The sequence below is a fragment of the Drosophila elegans genome, unplaced genomic scaffold (genome assembly GCF_018152505.1).
Source record: "Drosophila elegans isolate 14027-0461.03 unplaced genomic scaffold, ASM1815250v1 contig_476, whole genome shotgun sequence".
Lineage (NCBI taxonomy): Eukaryota > Metazoa > Arthropoda > Insecta > Diptera > Drosophilidae > Drosophila > Drosophila elegans.
Window position 1 is genome coordinate 8,067,249 of NW_024545863.1, and position 14,596 is coordinate 8,081,844.

General features: G+C 42.0%; 1 protein-coding gene across 6 annotated transcripts in view; it reads left to right on the forward strand.

The window, feature by feature from the left end:
- Positions 1 to 6,574: 6,574 nt before the first annotated feature.
- The window catches only part of LOC108140482 (octopamine receptor Oamb), a 65,456-nt gene continuing 57,434 nt past the window's right edge, over positions 6,575 to 14,596 (forward strand). For 4 of the 6 annotated variants that reach the window (XM_017263227.1, XM_041709138.1, XM_041709140.1 and 1 more), the window contains exons 1-2: positions 6,576 to 6,656; positions 7,361 to 7,701. The gene's annotated coding sequence lies outside the window, so the exon portion shown is untranslated. Of the gene's footprint in view, positions 6,666 to 7,258; positions 7,702 to 14,596 lie in introns of those variants that run through there. The other 2 variants (XM_017263226.1, XM_017263228.2) reach the window with 2 other exon arrangements.

Here is a 14,596-nt window from a genome sequence, read left to right on the forward strand (position 1 = left end):
TCTATGCGACAGGGGCGTGTTCAATTTGCTTGATTGATGCCCGCCATCGTGGTGGAAAGTTTGGTCGGGATTTTACCATAGAGCTGGCAACTGATGTCCCCATTATGGAGGGGATTTCCCAGAATCTCATTTCCGCAAACAGCTTCCAGCGGAGAAAACAGATGATGACAAACGCACCAAACTGATTACAATGGTATTTCTTAGCATGAAAAAGTAGCTCAATTTTCCCAGAATCCCCGGAATCGTACCTATGCACTGACTTTCGGTCTAAGATTCAAAAGTGAGACACCAATTACGACTCGAAAATGTCGCGTCCCTTGGCTGGGCGTTTATTGAGTTATGATCGATTTTTCGCCCGAATGCCGACGAAAGGCGACTCGAGAAATTGTCGCCAATAGCATTAAATTATTAACGTTTCAATTACGCTTTTTAAATGGACATTTTTCGCAGCAATTGAATTTGCATCGACAATCTTTCAATTCAGAGCGTGAGGAGAGGGGTGAGAGAGAAAGGACCTCCTGCCCAGTGCAACAGGCTCTAATTGAGTGGAGGAGGTCGAATGGAATATTTTGCCAAAGTGATGATTCTGGAAATTCTGTGTGTCTGTGCAAAATGTGTGTACTACTTGTCTGTTTGTTTGCATGGCAACCCCCTGGCAAACCCAAGGACGGCCAATGTAACCGCACGCCCTGTACTGCGCTTACTGCTGAATACGTAATTTGATGGGACCAGACACGGCACACAATGCCTCGTCCTGGCAATGTGAAGCGAGCCATGTAAATATGTATGAGTGCTGCCACAGCTTCCGGCGTCTCGTTGATAAGCCAAGGAATTTGAGGAGCCTTGGCTTTCTAGCCTCCCCCAATGACACCTCATCCGATCTGCCCTTGTTAGTTTGCTTTAAGTGTCCGTGTACTGCCTGGGGCACGACCCACACTTCGGCTGGTGTTTGTGTTGTGGTTGGATTAAAACACACTCCCCCACACAGCAACCGAACAACAGAGCTTGTGTGACAGCCTACACGGAGAATAAAGGTTGAAAAACTCAAGAAATGTTATAGAATTCCATAGAAAATAATCAAATTTACCTTAAAAATTATTGTGATATTTTTTCCCGTGTTTTAAATTGGCTTAAAAGTCCCTGTATACTTTGGCATTGGTTTAAACTCTTAGTTAAATTTACAGTTGGGTTAAAAATTTGTTCAATAGCCTAAAGAACATAATCGCTTAAAAAGTTATAACATTTTATATTTATTATTTTACCATACATTATTATTCTATTTTATAACAATACCAAAAACATTCTCAATTAATTTAAAATAATTCAATATTGGTTTTATGTTTTTCAATTAAATTGAAAAATAAGTCTACTGATTTTTGACAGAAATAATATAATATATATATATTTTCTTAGTTTCTGCATTTTCTTTCAGTTTAGGCATTCCCCGCCTGGCAGTTTATGAAAATATGCGTAAAGTGTTGAATTTATTTGTCTAACAAACATTTTGACTTCTCGTCATTGTTGCTAAGACTTTTAATTTGCTTGGTTTATTCCGTTTTGCTCGGCGGTGAGTGGATGGTGAATGGATGCAGCACTAGCAGCTTGTGCGCAATTATTCATGCAATATGTCTGCGTCTGCTTACTTCCAGCCGTCGTGGCCCACATGGCGGATGATGAACGACAACGTGTTGCCCTGAACAGCAATCGGAGATTTGGAGGTGCTTAAATATTAACGCCAACTGTTTGGCTGAAGGCAGCTAGCATGAGTTGGTCCCACCCTAGCTTCACCTTTTGGTCCCAACAGGTGACATTTATAATTCGACCTTAGCCGAATTAATTGCATCCTTCCGCCAGTAGAGCAGCCGGAAGTTGGCCGAAAGCGAATGGCTTACATTCCGTTCGTCATCGTGCCCTTGTGTGTGTGTGTGTGTATCACCTTAATGCCGTTGTCCTTGGTCCTTTTGTGCGTTTTAATAAATTGTGTTTGTCGCATGGCTTGATTAGCAATGGGGACTCCCAGGCGAACGGAAGCAGCAACAGGTGTCAGCAGGGCGATAAATTCGCTTAAATTGTAAACAACTCTGCATTCAGGCAACGATAAAATTATGCCAGTTAAGCTTTAAGCGGCCAATCACAAACAGAGCCACACTCAGGTGCTCTTTAGCTGGCCGTAATTGTGGCTGCGTTTGGCGATGACAGGTCAACCAGGTCGGTTTGCTGACACGGCCACTTAATGCGCCATTGTGTGGACCCACATCTGCAGACTATGAGCCGCACTCGGGAAATTACGCAGCACAAATAAGCCAGGCCCCGATTGTTTGGTCGTGGCAGGGCAGAAGGATTTGACAGATTGCGCCGCACAAACCACGAACACGTGCGGAAACAGGTAATGCAAATGTAATTTGATTACATGGATTTTACGCTGACAAATATGTTTAATCTATGGCCTCTCCAAGGATGTCCATCACAGCCTCTTGGACAGGATGAGTGGTGGAAAGCATCGTCCATTCGCTGCGTGCCCAACTTTACTGCTCCGATTGATTGCATAACAATAAATTATGCAACGCACCATGATGCTGCTGCCATTGCTGCCATTGCTCCTCCCTTCGGCCCATGTTGTTGTTATTGACGAGTGCAGGTCCTGCAGAGGACAAGGAACAGCCCGACTGCCATTCACTTTTAGGTTTAAAGTGCTGCTGCGGGTAAGTGCTTTTAATATTCATCTAATGCCCTCAACGTGTTGTTTGCCAGGGAATCTGTATTTTCAGGGATATTGGAAAGTTATTTGTTATTTTTAATGAGATCTAAAAAAAACACATTTTTCTTAAAGAATTAAAATACTAAATGTATTCATTTCTGTACGTGTTCATTTCCGAAGTGATGAAACATTTTAGAGGCCACTTTTTAATTCAGCACACCAAAATCCATAAGTAATCATTTTTAATGCTAAGTGGTTTTTGTTAGATATTTTTGGTTTTAAAAAGTTTATATAACTTTGCATAGAATCAAAACAAATTAATTAAACTCAAAGGTTCTAAGTGAAAGTTAAATAAACTAAATTTTTAAAAGTTAATCTTTTGTTTTTATGGAAAATGAGATTAAAAATGTGGAAACCAAACAAGAAAGTCCCATAAAAACGGTTATATTTTTTAATTCCACTAACAAATTAAAAAATTAAAAGGTAATACATATTTTTGTAATTTACCATCATACAGGGTGTCAATGAGTGGTGTTCTAAGGTCGAACCGCTTACACATTCTGCATTAGCTTCATTTTTCTTTTGAAATCCTTGTTGCTTTTGCTGCTGCTGCTTCGAGATTGCAGTTGCGTCTGCATGAGACGGCTGCTGCAATTGAATCCTGTGCCGTGATGATGGTGCCCAGACGTGTGGGTGTGTTAAGTGAGTGTTGCCACCTGCAGGATGCTGGATGCTGGATGCTGGATGCAAAATGCAGTACCCAACTTAGTATGGTAATCATTGATGTGCCATCGGCAATGCCGGAGTCTATCCAGCGGCTAGGCTATATTACGCATGCAGCTCAGGAGCGCACGTGACGTATGCGCAATATGAGCAGCTCCCACTGCCACGATGCTGGGTCACAGTTGTTTATGCATTCATTTTATGCATTGACTTTGATTAAGTAGTGCGGTATGCAAAATGCCTTTTTGCATTTGCGCTTGATACGGGGCCCGATAAATCCATTTTGTTTGGGTATTTGTAATCCCATCGAGTGATGATCCCCCGCAGCGCAATTGTGTTGAATATTGTCTTGGCATAGATCTCTGATTGATTGCTTTTACGCCCCGTCATCTTGGCTTGCTTTCTTTGTGATTCCCCGGCAAATGCCAGTGACAGTCGACAGTATGTCTGTCTGTCTGTCATCGAGCAGTGAACCCAAGCGCCTGGGGCTGTCAAGCCAGACAAAACGTATCCTTAGCGGCGGTTTTCAGCCCCTGACTCTAATTGTGCTAATAGGGCGCTGCTAATTATAATTTAATAACCTCTCCGCCTCCGCCACCGCCTCTGCCGGCTCTGGCTCTGAAAACTGGCTCGTGTTTGCCATTAGAACTCTCTGTGTGTGCAATTAAGAGCCAGGCAACGTGAAACCAGGAAGGACGAAGTGCTGGCATATAAAAATTGATTTATGCCACCTCCGAGGGCGGTGCTCGGCCATTTAATTGTAAGTCAAACAGTTCCCGCAAAGTTTATGAAGTTCAGATTTAATTTGATTAAACAAGAGAGCAGGGTAAACATCTTCTGATTGCCTGAATAAGCAATGAGGCAAAGGAGCTTTCCTCTGCAATTCCATCGTTGAATGGGTTGATGTTGATGCGAGTTGAGTCCGAAGTCCTTGGATACCGATTGTGGACCCAGACCCGAACCCGGACCCGGACCCTTTAACTCCAGCAGGTGCTGGCACACGAGCACAAGGGCCCACATGTGTATTAATAAACAAATTACGCAATTAATTAAACACGTTGAGCGCTCAGCTGGGTGCAAACTGTAGCACTCGGTGCATCCTTGCCGGCGGGCTAAAATTAAGAGCACTCCGCGAATTTATGGCTGCGTGCAGGCGCGGCTTGTGCAGCCCATAAATAGCTGAGGCTGAGTGAATTGCTTCTGAAGTGCGGAAGCCCAAAAGTGGCCACTGAATCCACCGCCAGCCCCATCAAGTACTGCCTCGCCTTCCAAGTGCTTTTCTTTATGGCCCACATGAAAATTTGAAAACGAAACGGTCTGGGGAATGGGCATGGAAATGGGCACGGGAATGGGCACGGGAATGGGGACAAAAAACACTGAACTGAAAATGTATAAAAATGTGCCAGCTAGGCATTCTTTTCCGGCTCCGTCCGCCCGCCGGCTTGTGCGCTCACACGGAAAAGCAGACAAAATGTAGCTCTGTCAGGCAGCCAGAAATCCAGGATAACAGAGCGAAGCGAGCGAAGGACGACAAACGAATATTTATTACAGGTGTTTGCCTTTGACTGACAGAAGGCACAATCTGGCGCGCACAACGGCAGACCAGGAGCTTACTTTTGGGGCAGACTCTCCTCTCCTTCGAACTGCGGGATACTGTAAACTGGATTCTTGGTACTGGATACTCGGCACTCGGCTTTAAGACGCTGCCGCACTCCTTTGTTCGATTGTACCTGCAAATTGATTTGGCATCGCCAGGTGGTGCGAGCACCTTTTTTTTTCTGGCCAGACGATGGAAATTTCTCAAATCCGATTTAGGGAAAAACGAAATGCGATGCAAGCCCAACTGGAGTTCCACGAAAATCCCATTTTAAAAACAGAATGTAGAAAGGCTAAAAATAACAACAGAAGACGAATTAATATTGTTTTCGTACTGGGAAGGACGAAGTTTGAAGCAGGAAGCTAAGGAAGCGGAATTGCACTTTTTACGCATTTCACCTGCACTGACAGGACCACCGCGACAACTGTGAATTCACCTGGCTGGCTATGCAAATTCACTTTTAAATTTTTACACTTTAACACGGCAGCCGAGATTTATAGGCCGCCGGGAATTGACAGCAGCAGCATTTAAATGAAAAGCTAAAGGACCCCACCAAAAGTATATCATCGTGCTCATGATAATGAGGGCGGTCATTTTGATGTGAAGCCCCAACGTTTAATAGCGGAGTTGAGAAATCGGGCGGCCGTTCATGTGCTCGTGATGTGTAATTAATTTCGGCAACATCTGTGTATCCTAATTGAAGGCGATTCAAGCAAACACTTGGTTGGCGAGGGGGCGTGGCCCGAGGCGTTCTCTTTTCATTTATCATTGTTACCGGACTAGCCGAAAAACGGTGCAAAGGTCGGGATGATAAAAGGTGGGATGTGAGTCGATTAAACGGGCAGAAATCAAGTGAATAATGGCCGCAACAGCTTTTGCATGGCAAATGCCAACCTCCTTCCGCTCCACTCAGCATCCAGATTTCTATAGAGGTCCATAATAAGTTCGCCATTGGCCATTGGCGGAATTGCAAGCCGAAAACTTGGCTGAAAATCGTAAAAAATCGTTGAGCGCAATCAACGCCTCGCAGCTCTAATGGAAAATTGGTCAAATTGAAGGCAAGCAACTTTGTCATAAAACGAAATTGCTAGAAAAATCAACGAATGGTATAATCAGAATAAGGATAAGCAGATGCCCCATCAAAAGGGGACAAGTGTGTGTCCTTTTTTCAGCACAGCCATCCTTTTCGGCCACTTCGAATTTGGCAATTTATTATGCGAGCCTTCTTTTATTTGACCAAATGTCTGGCGAAAAGGTTAACAAGCCAGAAAGCGTCGCAAATCAAAGGGAATTTCAACTGGCTGCAGGCGAATGCAGATTAAGGGAATCAAGAGCTTATAATTAATCAGATCTTTTGGTTCTTGAGACGAAAACTCGCATGCGACTTTTACCAAAAGCGACTGTTGCGCATTGGGTGTTGGGAAAAATGCTGTTCTTACTAAGCTCTGTTCCGTGTGCCAGTGTTCCGCGCTCCAGTTCTCCGTTTCGCATTCCATTCCACTCGTTCGGCACGAGGTCTGCGGGCCATCTTTTTGCGTTCGAATTTCAGTTCGTGTTGAAAATTCTGCCGCGTCGGTTGCGCCAATTTGCACGAGCGGAGAAAATCTGGCTAACGGTTCTTGCCGACGGCACATAACGGTAGCTGATGTGGGTGTAATCGGAAGAGTGTGTGCGTGTTTGTGTGTGTGTGTGTGTGTGTGAATGGCCGAAGAGCCGAGTGCTTCGTGATCGCAGAAAACAGCTGTTTCCACCATTTTGAGATTTCAGATTCTGTTAAGTCCCCGATCAAATCGAAAGGATATTGGCCCGCTATAAAACACAGTTTCGACCCCTTCGATATTTTTTATTTCCGATAAATGATAATCAAAACTCAAGCTCGAAGCAGCTACGTGCTTTCTGGACAAAAAACCAAAATATTAATATTCGCAAAAAGCGCGACGAGTATTGTCAGACGAGTGTGAATGTGTCTTATGTGATTTTATTGGGTTTTCTTCACCGCCGTGCCTTTGTTTGCTAATCAAATCACTCACTTTCGTTTCGTTTCGTAATTTCGCTCATTAGCAAACATTTTTCCTTTTTGTCTCCGAAACAAACATAGCATTGACAAACTGCAATTTTCCTAATTGTCTCGCTGTCACTCAGTGCACTTATGCAAAAATAAACATTTCTGTTTATAGATGCACCGAATATGATGTCAGCCAGCAGAATTTTGTTTCGTTTCTTCCATTTGTGTCAGCTTTGTCTGAGCAATGACAACAAATAATTATATTGCCATAAACTGCCAGTGCAATGCTAGCAATCTATGCAATTAACAAATAAAACATATTTCAATCAAATTCTAGCGCAAACAAACTATTAATTTAAACTAAAACCCGGCCTAGCAACGCCCAATCGAAAAGATCGACAAAACACTGAGAAAAACACTCAAAAACCAAAAACCCAGTGCTGAGTATGGAGATTTTAGGCAAAATGCGTGCAATTATTCAACGCATGACTGCCAAATTAATTGGCTAAAGAGAGCGAGAGCAAACACAGCCCGCGGGGCAACAAGTATCAAAATATATAGCTATCTGGTGAGCCGGTTAACGGCAGCAAGTGCATCGGAAAAGCTACTTGACCGCTTTTCCAAGCGATCCGAAAAGTCCACTCACAATCGCCATTGACATCGCGATGATTTATGCAGGTGAGTCTGCTCGAGTTAAACGCAGTTCTCGAAACTTCATAAAATTTTTGAGTCTTTTTTTATTTGCTCTTTAAAAACTTGAAATTTTTCGTTATTTTTAAATTAATTTTTTAACCATGTTCATTAGCCCTGATGATGTAATAGATATAAAAAAATTCTTTAATACACGGAAAGTATATAATTAAGTATAGCTGTGCAGCTCCAAGCTTTTATAGAAAATAAGTAGTTTAAAATTGTTATAGGATATTAATTTTATTTTGTTCAAAGTGTGGAAATTAGAAACGAAAAAAAAAAACTAATATTTTACAATTCAATTGTAAGCTTCTTTTGTATGTATAAACATTATTTGAAAGACCAAAGCTTTGGATTGGGCATTGAAAACAAACATTAGAGCCAAACGGAATGGGCTATAAATTCATAGACTCAGTTAATTACAAGCCCATATCATCACCCGCGAAGGCGACGACGTAATTAGCAGGAGGGGAAAGGCGTGTGGCATACAAATTGCGAAGCAAAACGGAAAATTTCATCAAGTGTTTTGTGCATTTTTGCGTTTTTTTTCACACAGAGCTCAGCACGTGCCCGTCCGCCTTCGGTTACAGATTTTGTTTATTCACTTTCGGTAGCCTAATTAACAAAATTGGCTGGCTTGTTGACAATGGAAACCAAAGTGTGACCGTCCCTACACTTGGCAAGAGTTCTGCCGCCCATCTTGCGAGTGGAAGAGTGCGAAGCTTAGCAGACACAAAGGCCGGTTGACAGGTGAAATGGGGGAAAACAATGGAAGTTGTTTTGACAGGGCCCACAATGGACCGACCGGCCTAAAAATACGATCGGACGGACGGCTTGCCGACCTAGTGGAGCGAACGGAGGGCAATGTAGTAATAAATTAGGTTTTCAAATGTATCCTCATTTATTTCCACTTAAAGTGTGAAATCCCAGGCAGTCCGACTTTTATTTAGTGACACTTAAACAGCCACCCCTATACCGATATGTGGCTGAAGTCACGATTCTCGGACATTAATTACCGCGCTTACCTAAAACCGATGCCTTCACTGATAACTTGGCTGAATAGCGGAGGACCAAGTTTCGCGTTCACTTAAATAAAATATTACTGTCTATTTGTTTTTTCTAAATGTTTCAAATACATAAAATGTCGAAAAGCCCCGTTTTTTATTAAATGCATTAGTAATTTCAAAATTATATCTTCTTTTAGTTGCTAATTTTGAAGTCTTAATTTTCATGGTCTTAAAGCTTTATTAAAAATTAAAATTCTTGCTTAAACAAATTGAAAGGCGTCACTTAAAAAATGTAATGGTTTAATGTAACTAAGTTATAATGATTATTTACAACTTTTAAATGGAAGTAATAAAAAGGCATTTGTTCAAAAAGAGGCAAATAGAGTTTTCTTCGATTTTTACATAATTGTTTCTTAATGATTTTAGATTTCTGCGACTTAAAATGACTTCAACTGAAAAGTATTGTAACAATGGTTAGGACTTTATGCTAAAAACACTTTTGACCAATGGAAATCTTCACGCTTCGCCACAACAAACAAAAGTGGCCCTAACATAATTCTGTGCTGTGTGCAGCGCTCTGTGAAGGCATTCAAATTGCTTCCTTGTCCAGCCAAAACAACAATGGCAACCTACGTGCATAAGCCACCGAAACCTGAGATTCTTAAGCCCAGTCGAACACAAAAGAGCGTCAGCATTGAATTGTGCAACTGGCGGAGCAAATGACTTGCCACTCGGCCCGAGGGTGAAACTTTGCAAACAGGGGGGAGGGAGCGAAATGCTGGAGGGGAAAGCCCACACGTACTTGGAAATAAAACAAACCAAACGAAACCAAACCAGTTGAAATGGGGCGGGCATGAAATTGTTTTAGGTGTTCGTTGCTGCTGTGTGTGTGGTGTGTGTGTCTGTGTTGGCATTAAACTTGGCATTAAATAACAATAACCCGGCAATAAAACGGGGGAATGTGCAGCAAGAACCCTTTCACTTTCGCTTTCAATCCTCAACTCGCTTTTTTGCGCCCCTTTTCGTGCCATTTTGCTGCTTTATTGTGAGTTTCCCACCTCGCTTCGCGACCTGCTGTTTGGCACACGCGTCGTATGCGCAATGAGGCTCATGTAAGAACAGACAAGAGACAAGAAAACAATGGCAAACACACGATATTGCGTATGCGGCGTGTGGACCGGGAATCTGCCAAAAAAAATTAGGTCCCAGAGAGCGTGCGATTTTTGGAACGGAAAGTATCTGCTTAATGTATTTAACACTCAGCGAGCACTTTTTTTACGACCCCTCCCCCCACAAAAATGTTTTTCTTGCTCGTTTTATTTGGCTCCTCGGGGCGATGATTGTGTTTTGTTTCCAAGGTGGAAGGCAATCAAATTTCCCACCGCCAGATCTCGTTAAAGTTTTTGATTGACACGCAGTGGCCTGCAAATTAACAGCTCATTGCAATGCAGCCACTAAGTGGAGGGCCAGCCAAATGAAGCATGAAAAGCCAGCGGCCAACGGCCAAGAGCAACTGGAAAGGAAATGAGTTCACTGCTCGTGGCGGGCTTAGCTCTTGAAAAATCACCTAATTCATTTAAATAAGCAAGAAGGAGTCAGCGTCAGCGCCGAAAGCGAACCAAATCCATTTGCCAAAAAGGACCTTGCGAAGTCTTAAGTTGCCGCCTTGGATTTTATCTGCGAAAGTGGGATGCCAACGAGGAGCGAGGAGTGTTTGAGTCTTTGAGTCGCTGATTCGTTGAGTCGCCGAGTCGTCGAGTCGACAAACTAATTTAAAAATCCACTTGCTAAGCGCTTTCCACCTCCAAGCGCCACGGTCCATCGACCGAAGAGGCCACTCTCTGGAGGCCAGGCTATTTATTTTTTCATTCCCTGCTTTTATGATGATTTTGCACTGCGTAGAGATAGTAGAGCAAACATTTTAGCCCCCAAGTGTTTAAATATAAAGCGGAAATGAGCTTTACTCCAGGTCCTTCGGCTTCGGCACTCTTCTTTGCTTTTCCGTTCAGCCGAAACGTGCCAAATGAACTGGGTTTCCACGGAAAAAGAACTTGAACTCGCCCGAATGCCTATGGCTGTATGTATAGTATGTAGGTAGTATGGAAATGCTAATTAATGACTGCAACTTTCTTCGCCAGACACTTTTGAATTAATTGCACACCTCCACGAGTTAGTCCAATTCCCATCCGAGAATCGTGCGAAGTGCCAGTGCCAGTGCCAGTGCCATGTTTGGGATTCCAACGCCCAGCCTAGCCACGCCCAAGCAATATTGTAGACAATATCGCACTTGCGATTGCATCGAATGCAAAGTGATATAAATTTTTGTATGCTGGCAAAAAGCAATTTATGGATTTGATTTCAATTGTTTTGTCATGTTGATTGGCAGCCCGAATTGGCAACAACTCATAGTTTGGCAGCTTGCCTGCTAGAGCTATCGCTATCTGTTTGATGTCAATTTTGTTTCCCCTCCCAGAGTCTGGTTGTTTGATGATTGATTAGTCAGTGCCGAACTTTGACCCCAGTGCGGAATCACATGAATTGAATACCAAACGGGTTTCCTGGGTGTGTGGCAATGTAATTAATCTAATTTGCAGCTTGCCTCCTCTTTGTGTGCCGTTACGTGCGTGTTGACAAAAGTCAAACCCCAAAACCCAATCAATGGAATCCTGCAGCTGTTCATGCATTCACATACAGTGACATTCATTAGTTAATTTATCAAGCGTGGCGGAATGTGGAAGTATTTGGTTACCAAATCCATTCAAACAACTTTTTCAAGCGTTTTGTACTGCAACGCGTTGAGCCACTGCCATGAAAATTCTTTTATGTCAGCATCAAATCCAAACACAAATTATTTCGTACATAAAAAAGCAAAGCAGCGAGAAGCGAAATACAAATGTGTAGAACATAATGCGACATAGACAGCCAGAAGCCGGCATAGACAGACGCAGGCATAAAAGGAAAAGTTGTGAGCACACTATTATATATATATACCATACTATATGGCAGGACGATTCCAGCGAGAGTGTCTGCAAACAGAGAACCAAAGTGCCCAAAGCGTTTTCACAGTCAATTTTGTATGTACAGGCAGAGGCAAAGACAAGACAACGCCTGACATGTGTGTTGTGCGAAGGGTGGTGAATGCGACTGCGAATGCGAATGGGATCTGCAGATGGAATAAGGGACGGGTTTGGCTTAGTGTAAATTTTTATATTTCGTTGTGCATGGCACATAAAACCTTTTGTTAGTTGAGCTGCATGTATGGCTGGGTTTGTGTACATTTAGAACGGCAATGAGCATGAAAGCCATTAACAACTACTACACACCAATGGGCACAATTTTAAAGCAGTTCGGGGCTGTAAAATCTCAAAAATATTCTTCCGTAAACGATTGCACAGAATGAAGGAAACAGATATTAGATTGAAAGAAGATTTAAAAAAAAAACTGTTTTATTAAATATTTGTTTTTGCTTTACCTAAAATATATATATATAAAGAAGAATGTTTATAATATTATTATCTGTGGCAATATTACTTAATGCATTCTCTATGAAATTATCTTGGAATATCTATTTTTTTTTCTAACATGTTTAATTAAATACTTAATAAAAAAATAATATAACAAAAAAAACATGTGTATTTATTAACTCATAATTATTTTGATAAACGTGCTCTTGTGCTTTAATTATTTTTTAGTCAAATTTTCTCAATAATTGCCAATACTTAAATATTTATATTTTCCCAAATAAAAATCGAGTGGAAATTCTGAAAATTAAACACAAAATTGTCTACGTTGAGTTTATCACGAAAACACAAATTTAATACTTCCCAAAAGTACTTCATTGCTCTGTACTGATTCATTAATTTGGCTGGCCAAAAATAAACGTGTATAAATACTTCCGCTGTATTAACAATAATGCTATTTAGCAAACACAAGCTTTGCATAAAGTAAACAAGTCGCAGGCATAAAGTAAGCCCCTATGCCAGATGTTGCCCGTTGTTGTTTCGCCTTTTACTTTTACCTTAGCAGTGGCACATTGAATAGCTACAAATGGGGGAAAAGAAATGCGAACAGGCACATAAACAAATAAATGCGGATACAAAGGAAACGCGAGGCGAAGGCAATTGTAATGACACTTAAGTGGCCCTGAATCTCAATCTCTTTGCAGTCGAGTGATTTCGCCATGTCGCAGTTGGCAACACAGCGCTTTTGGTCACCTCGTCGATGACGTATGTAGATGTTGGTTCTCGTTGCGACTGCTCTTTATGTTTTTCTGCTTCCCTTTATGGCCGTCTAGGGCAACATTATCGAGTTAAACAATCTGAACCACTTGAAACATTTATTACTATGCCAATATTGGTGTACGGACATATAAGTTCATATTTAATGAGCCCTTGAGTGATTTATTCAAAACATTCTTTGGCTTTGCAGTACATATATGACTAATCTGCTTAAGCTGCTGTACTTGGCTTCAGATTTACTTAAATATTGTCCACATTTATATCCTACAATCCTCCCAAGCTCGAAATTAACCCTTTCGTCTATTTGCTCGTCGACCACTTTTCATTATTATTATTTGCTTACCAGGCCACTGAGTTGTGCATGCAACGCACGGGTTTTCCCTTTAATTTGTCGGAAGTCACTCGCTTTCCGGGTAAGGATAAAAGCGCCTGCCTGCACATTACATGTCAGCCATCTGTGAATGTGGTGCACATTTCCAGCTCAGAGCCGGTGAGTTAATTTAATTTAGCGTTCACGAGCATAAATGAGATCAGTGCATGATGGGCTCAACGTTTCAGGCACCGTATAATGCCATAATGGCACACACAAAGCCGAGGCAGAGTCATTATGCGAACGCCTGTTAAATTTGCATACGTTTTCGCTATTTAATCTCCATGTTGACATGCGTGAAGCGGAGATGCTTTAAAATGTGAATCAATGCTCTCGTGCCGGACGGCCATAAAGCAAATATGAATATATTTATTAATAGGTGTCCACTCTGGATGGTCCTGGGTGTGTCCGGTCGAATGAATTGAAATTAGCCGGGCCCAAGGGAAGCGAATGCTGAATGTCATTAAATACAAATTATGGTTATTAGCGGACTTCTGGCGAAGGCCCGGCCCTGACAATGATTTGACCTTCTTGGCCAAAACGCGCAGAAAATTTAAATGACGCATTCGCCACTACGTTCCTATGCAACTGCCTGACCCGAATGATTTCGGATATTTCGGGAACGTGGTCTTATTAAAATATTCCCATTTAATATGCACGAAGCTTTCCGGCTGGGTCGCACCCAAGCCTTATTCAATGTTTACAATGTTCGCGTTTCAGTTCCACAGTGGCCACGGTCAAGGGACACGCTCAAGTTATTAAACATTGATTACCTATCGATTTTATCCTTGTTCTTGTTATTTTCCCGCTCCGAATCCGTGCCCATTGTGTCTGTGTGGGCGGGCATTTGGAATGGAAATGTAAATGTAAAAGACGTCTGCAAATGCAAATTACCTGTGAAAATGCAATTTCTCATCTTTTCACAGTGACCGCAATACAGTTTGACATTTAATTTTCGGGAGCAAGGAGAAGGCCATCTGGAAATTCCCCTGTCAAGCTGACAGCGTGTGAAATGGAAGAAACGGAATAAATTCAGGGCACAAAAGTGGAAGAAATTTCTGCGAAATGGCCAAATTAATCAGAGCGAGGCTGTGGAAGGGGCTTTAAGGATTGCCAAAGTTGGAACTGCATTCAGCTTTTAGGCCATAAAAATTGAGTTACTTGCCAGTTTTTGTTGAGCAACTTACTTGTTTATTTATTTTCCGCATAACTTTTCAGTGAAACGCAAGGCTTGGAAAGTTTCCCGGCTTCTGCACAGTCGCTGTCAA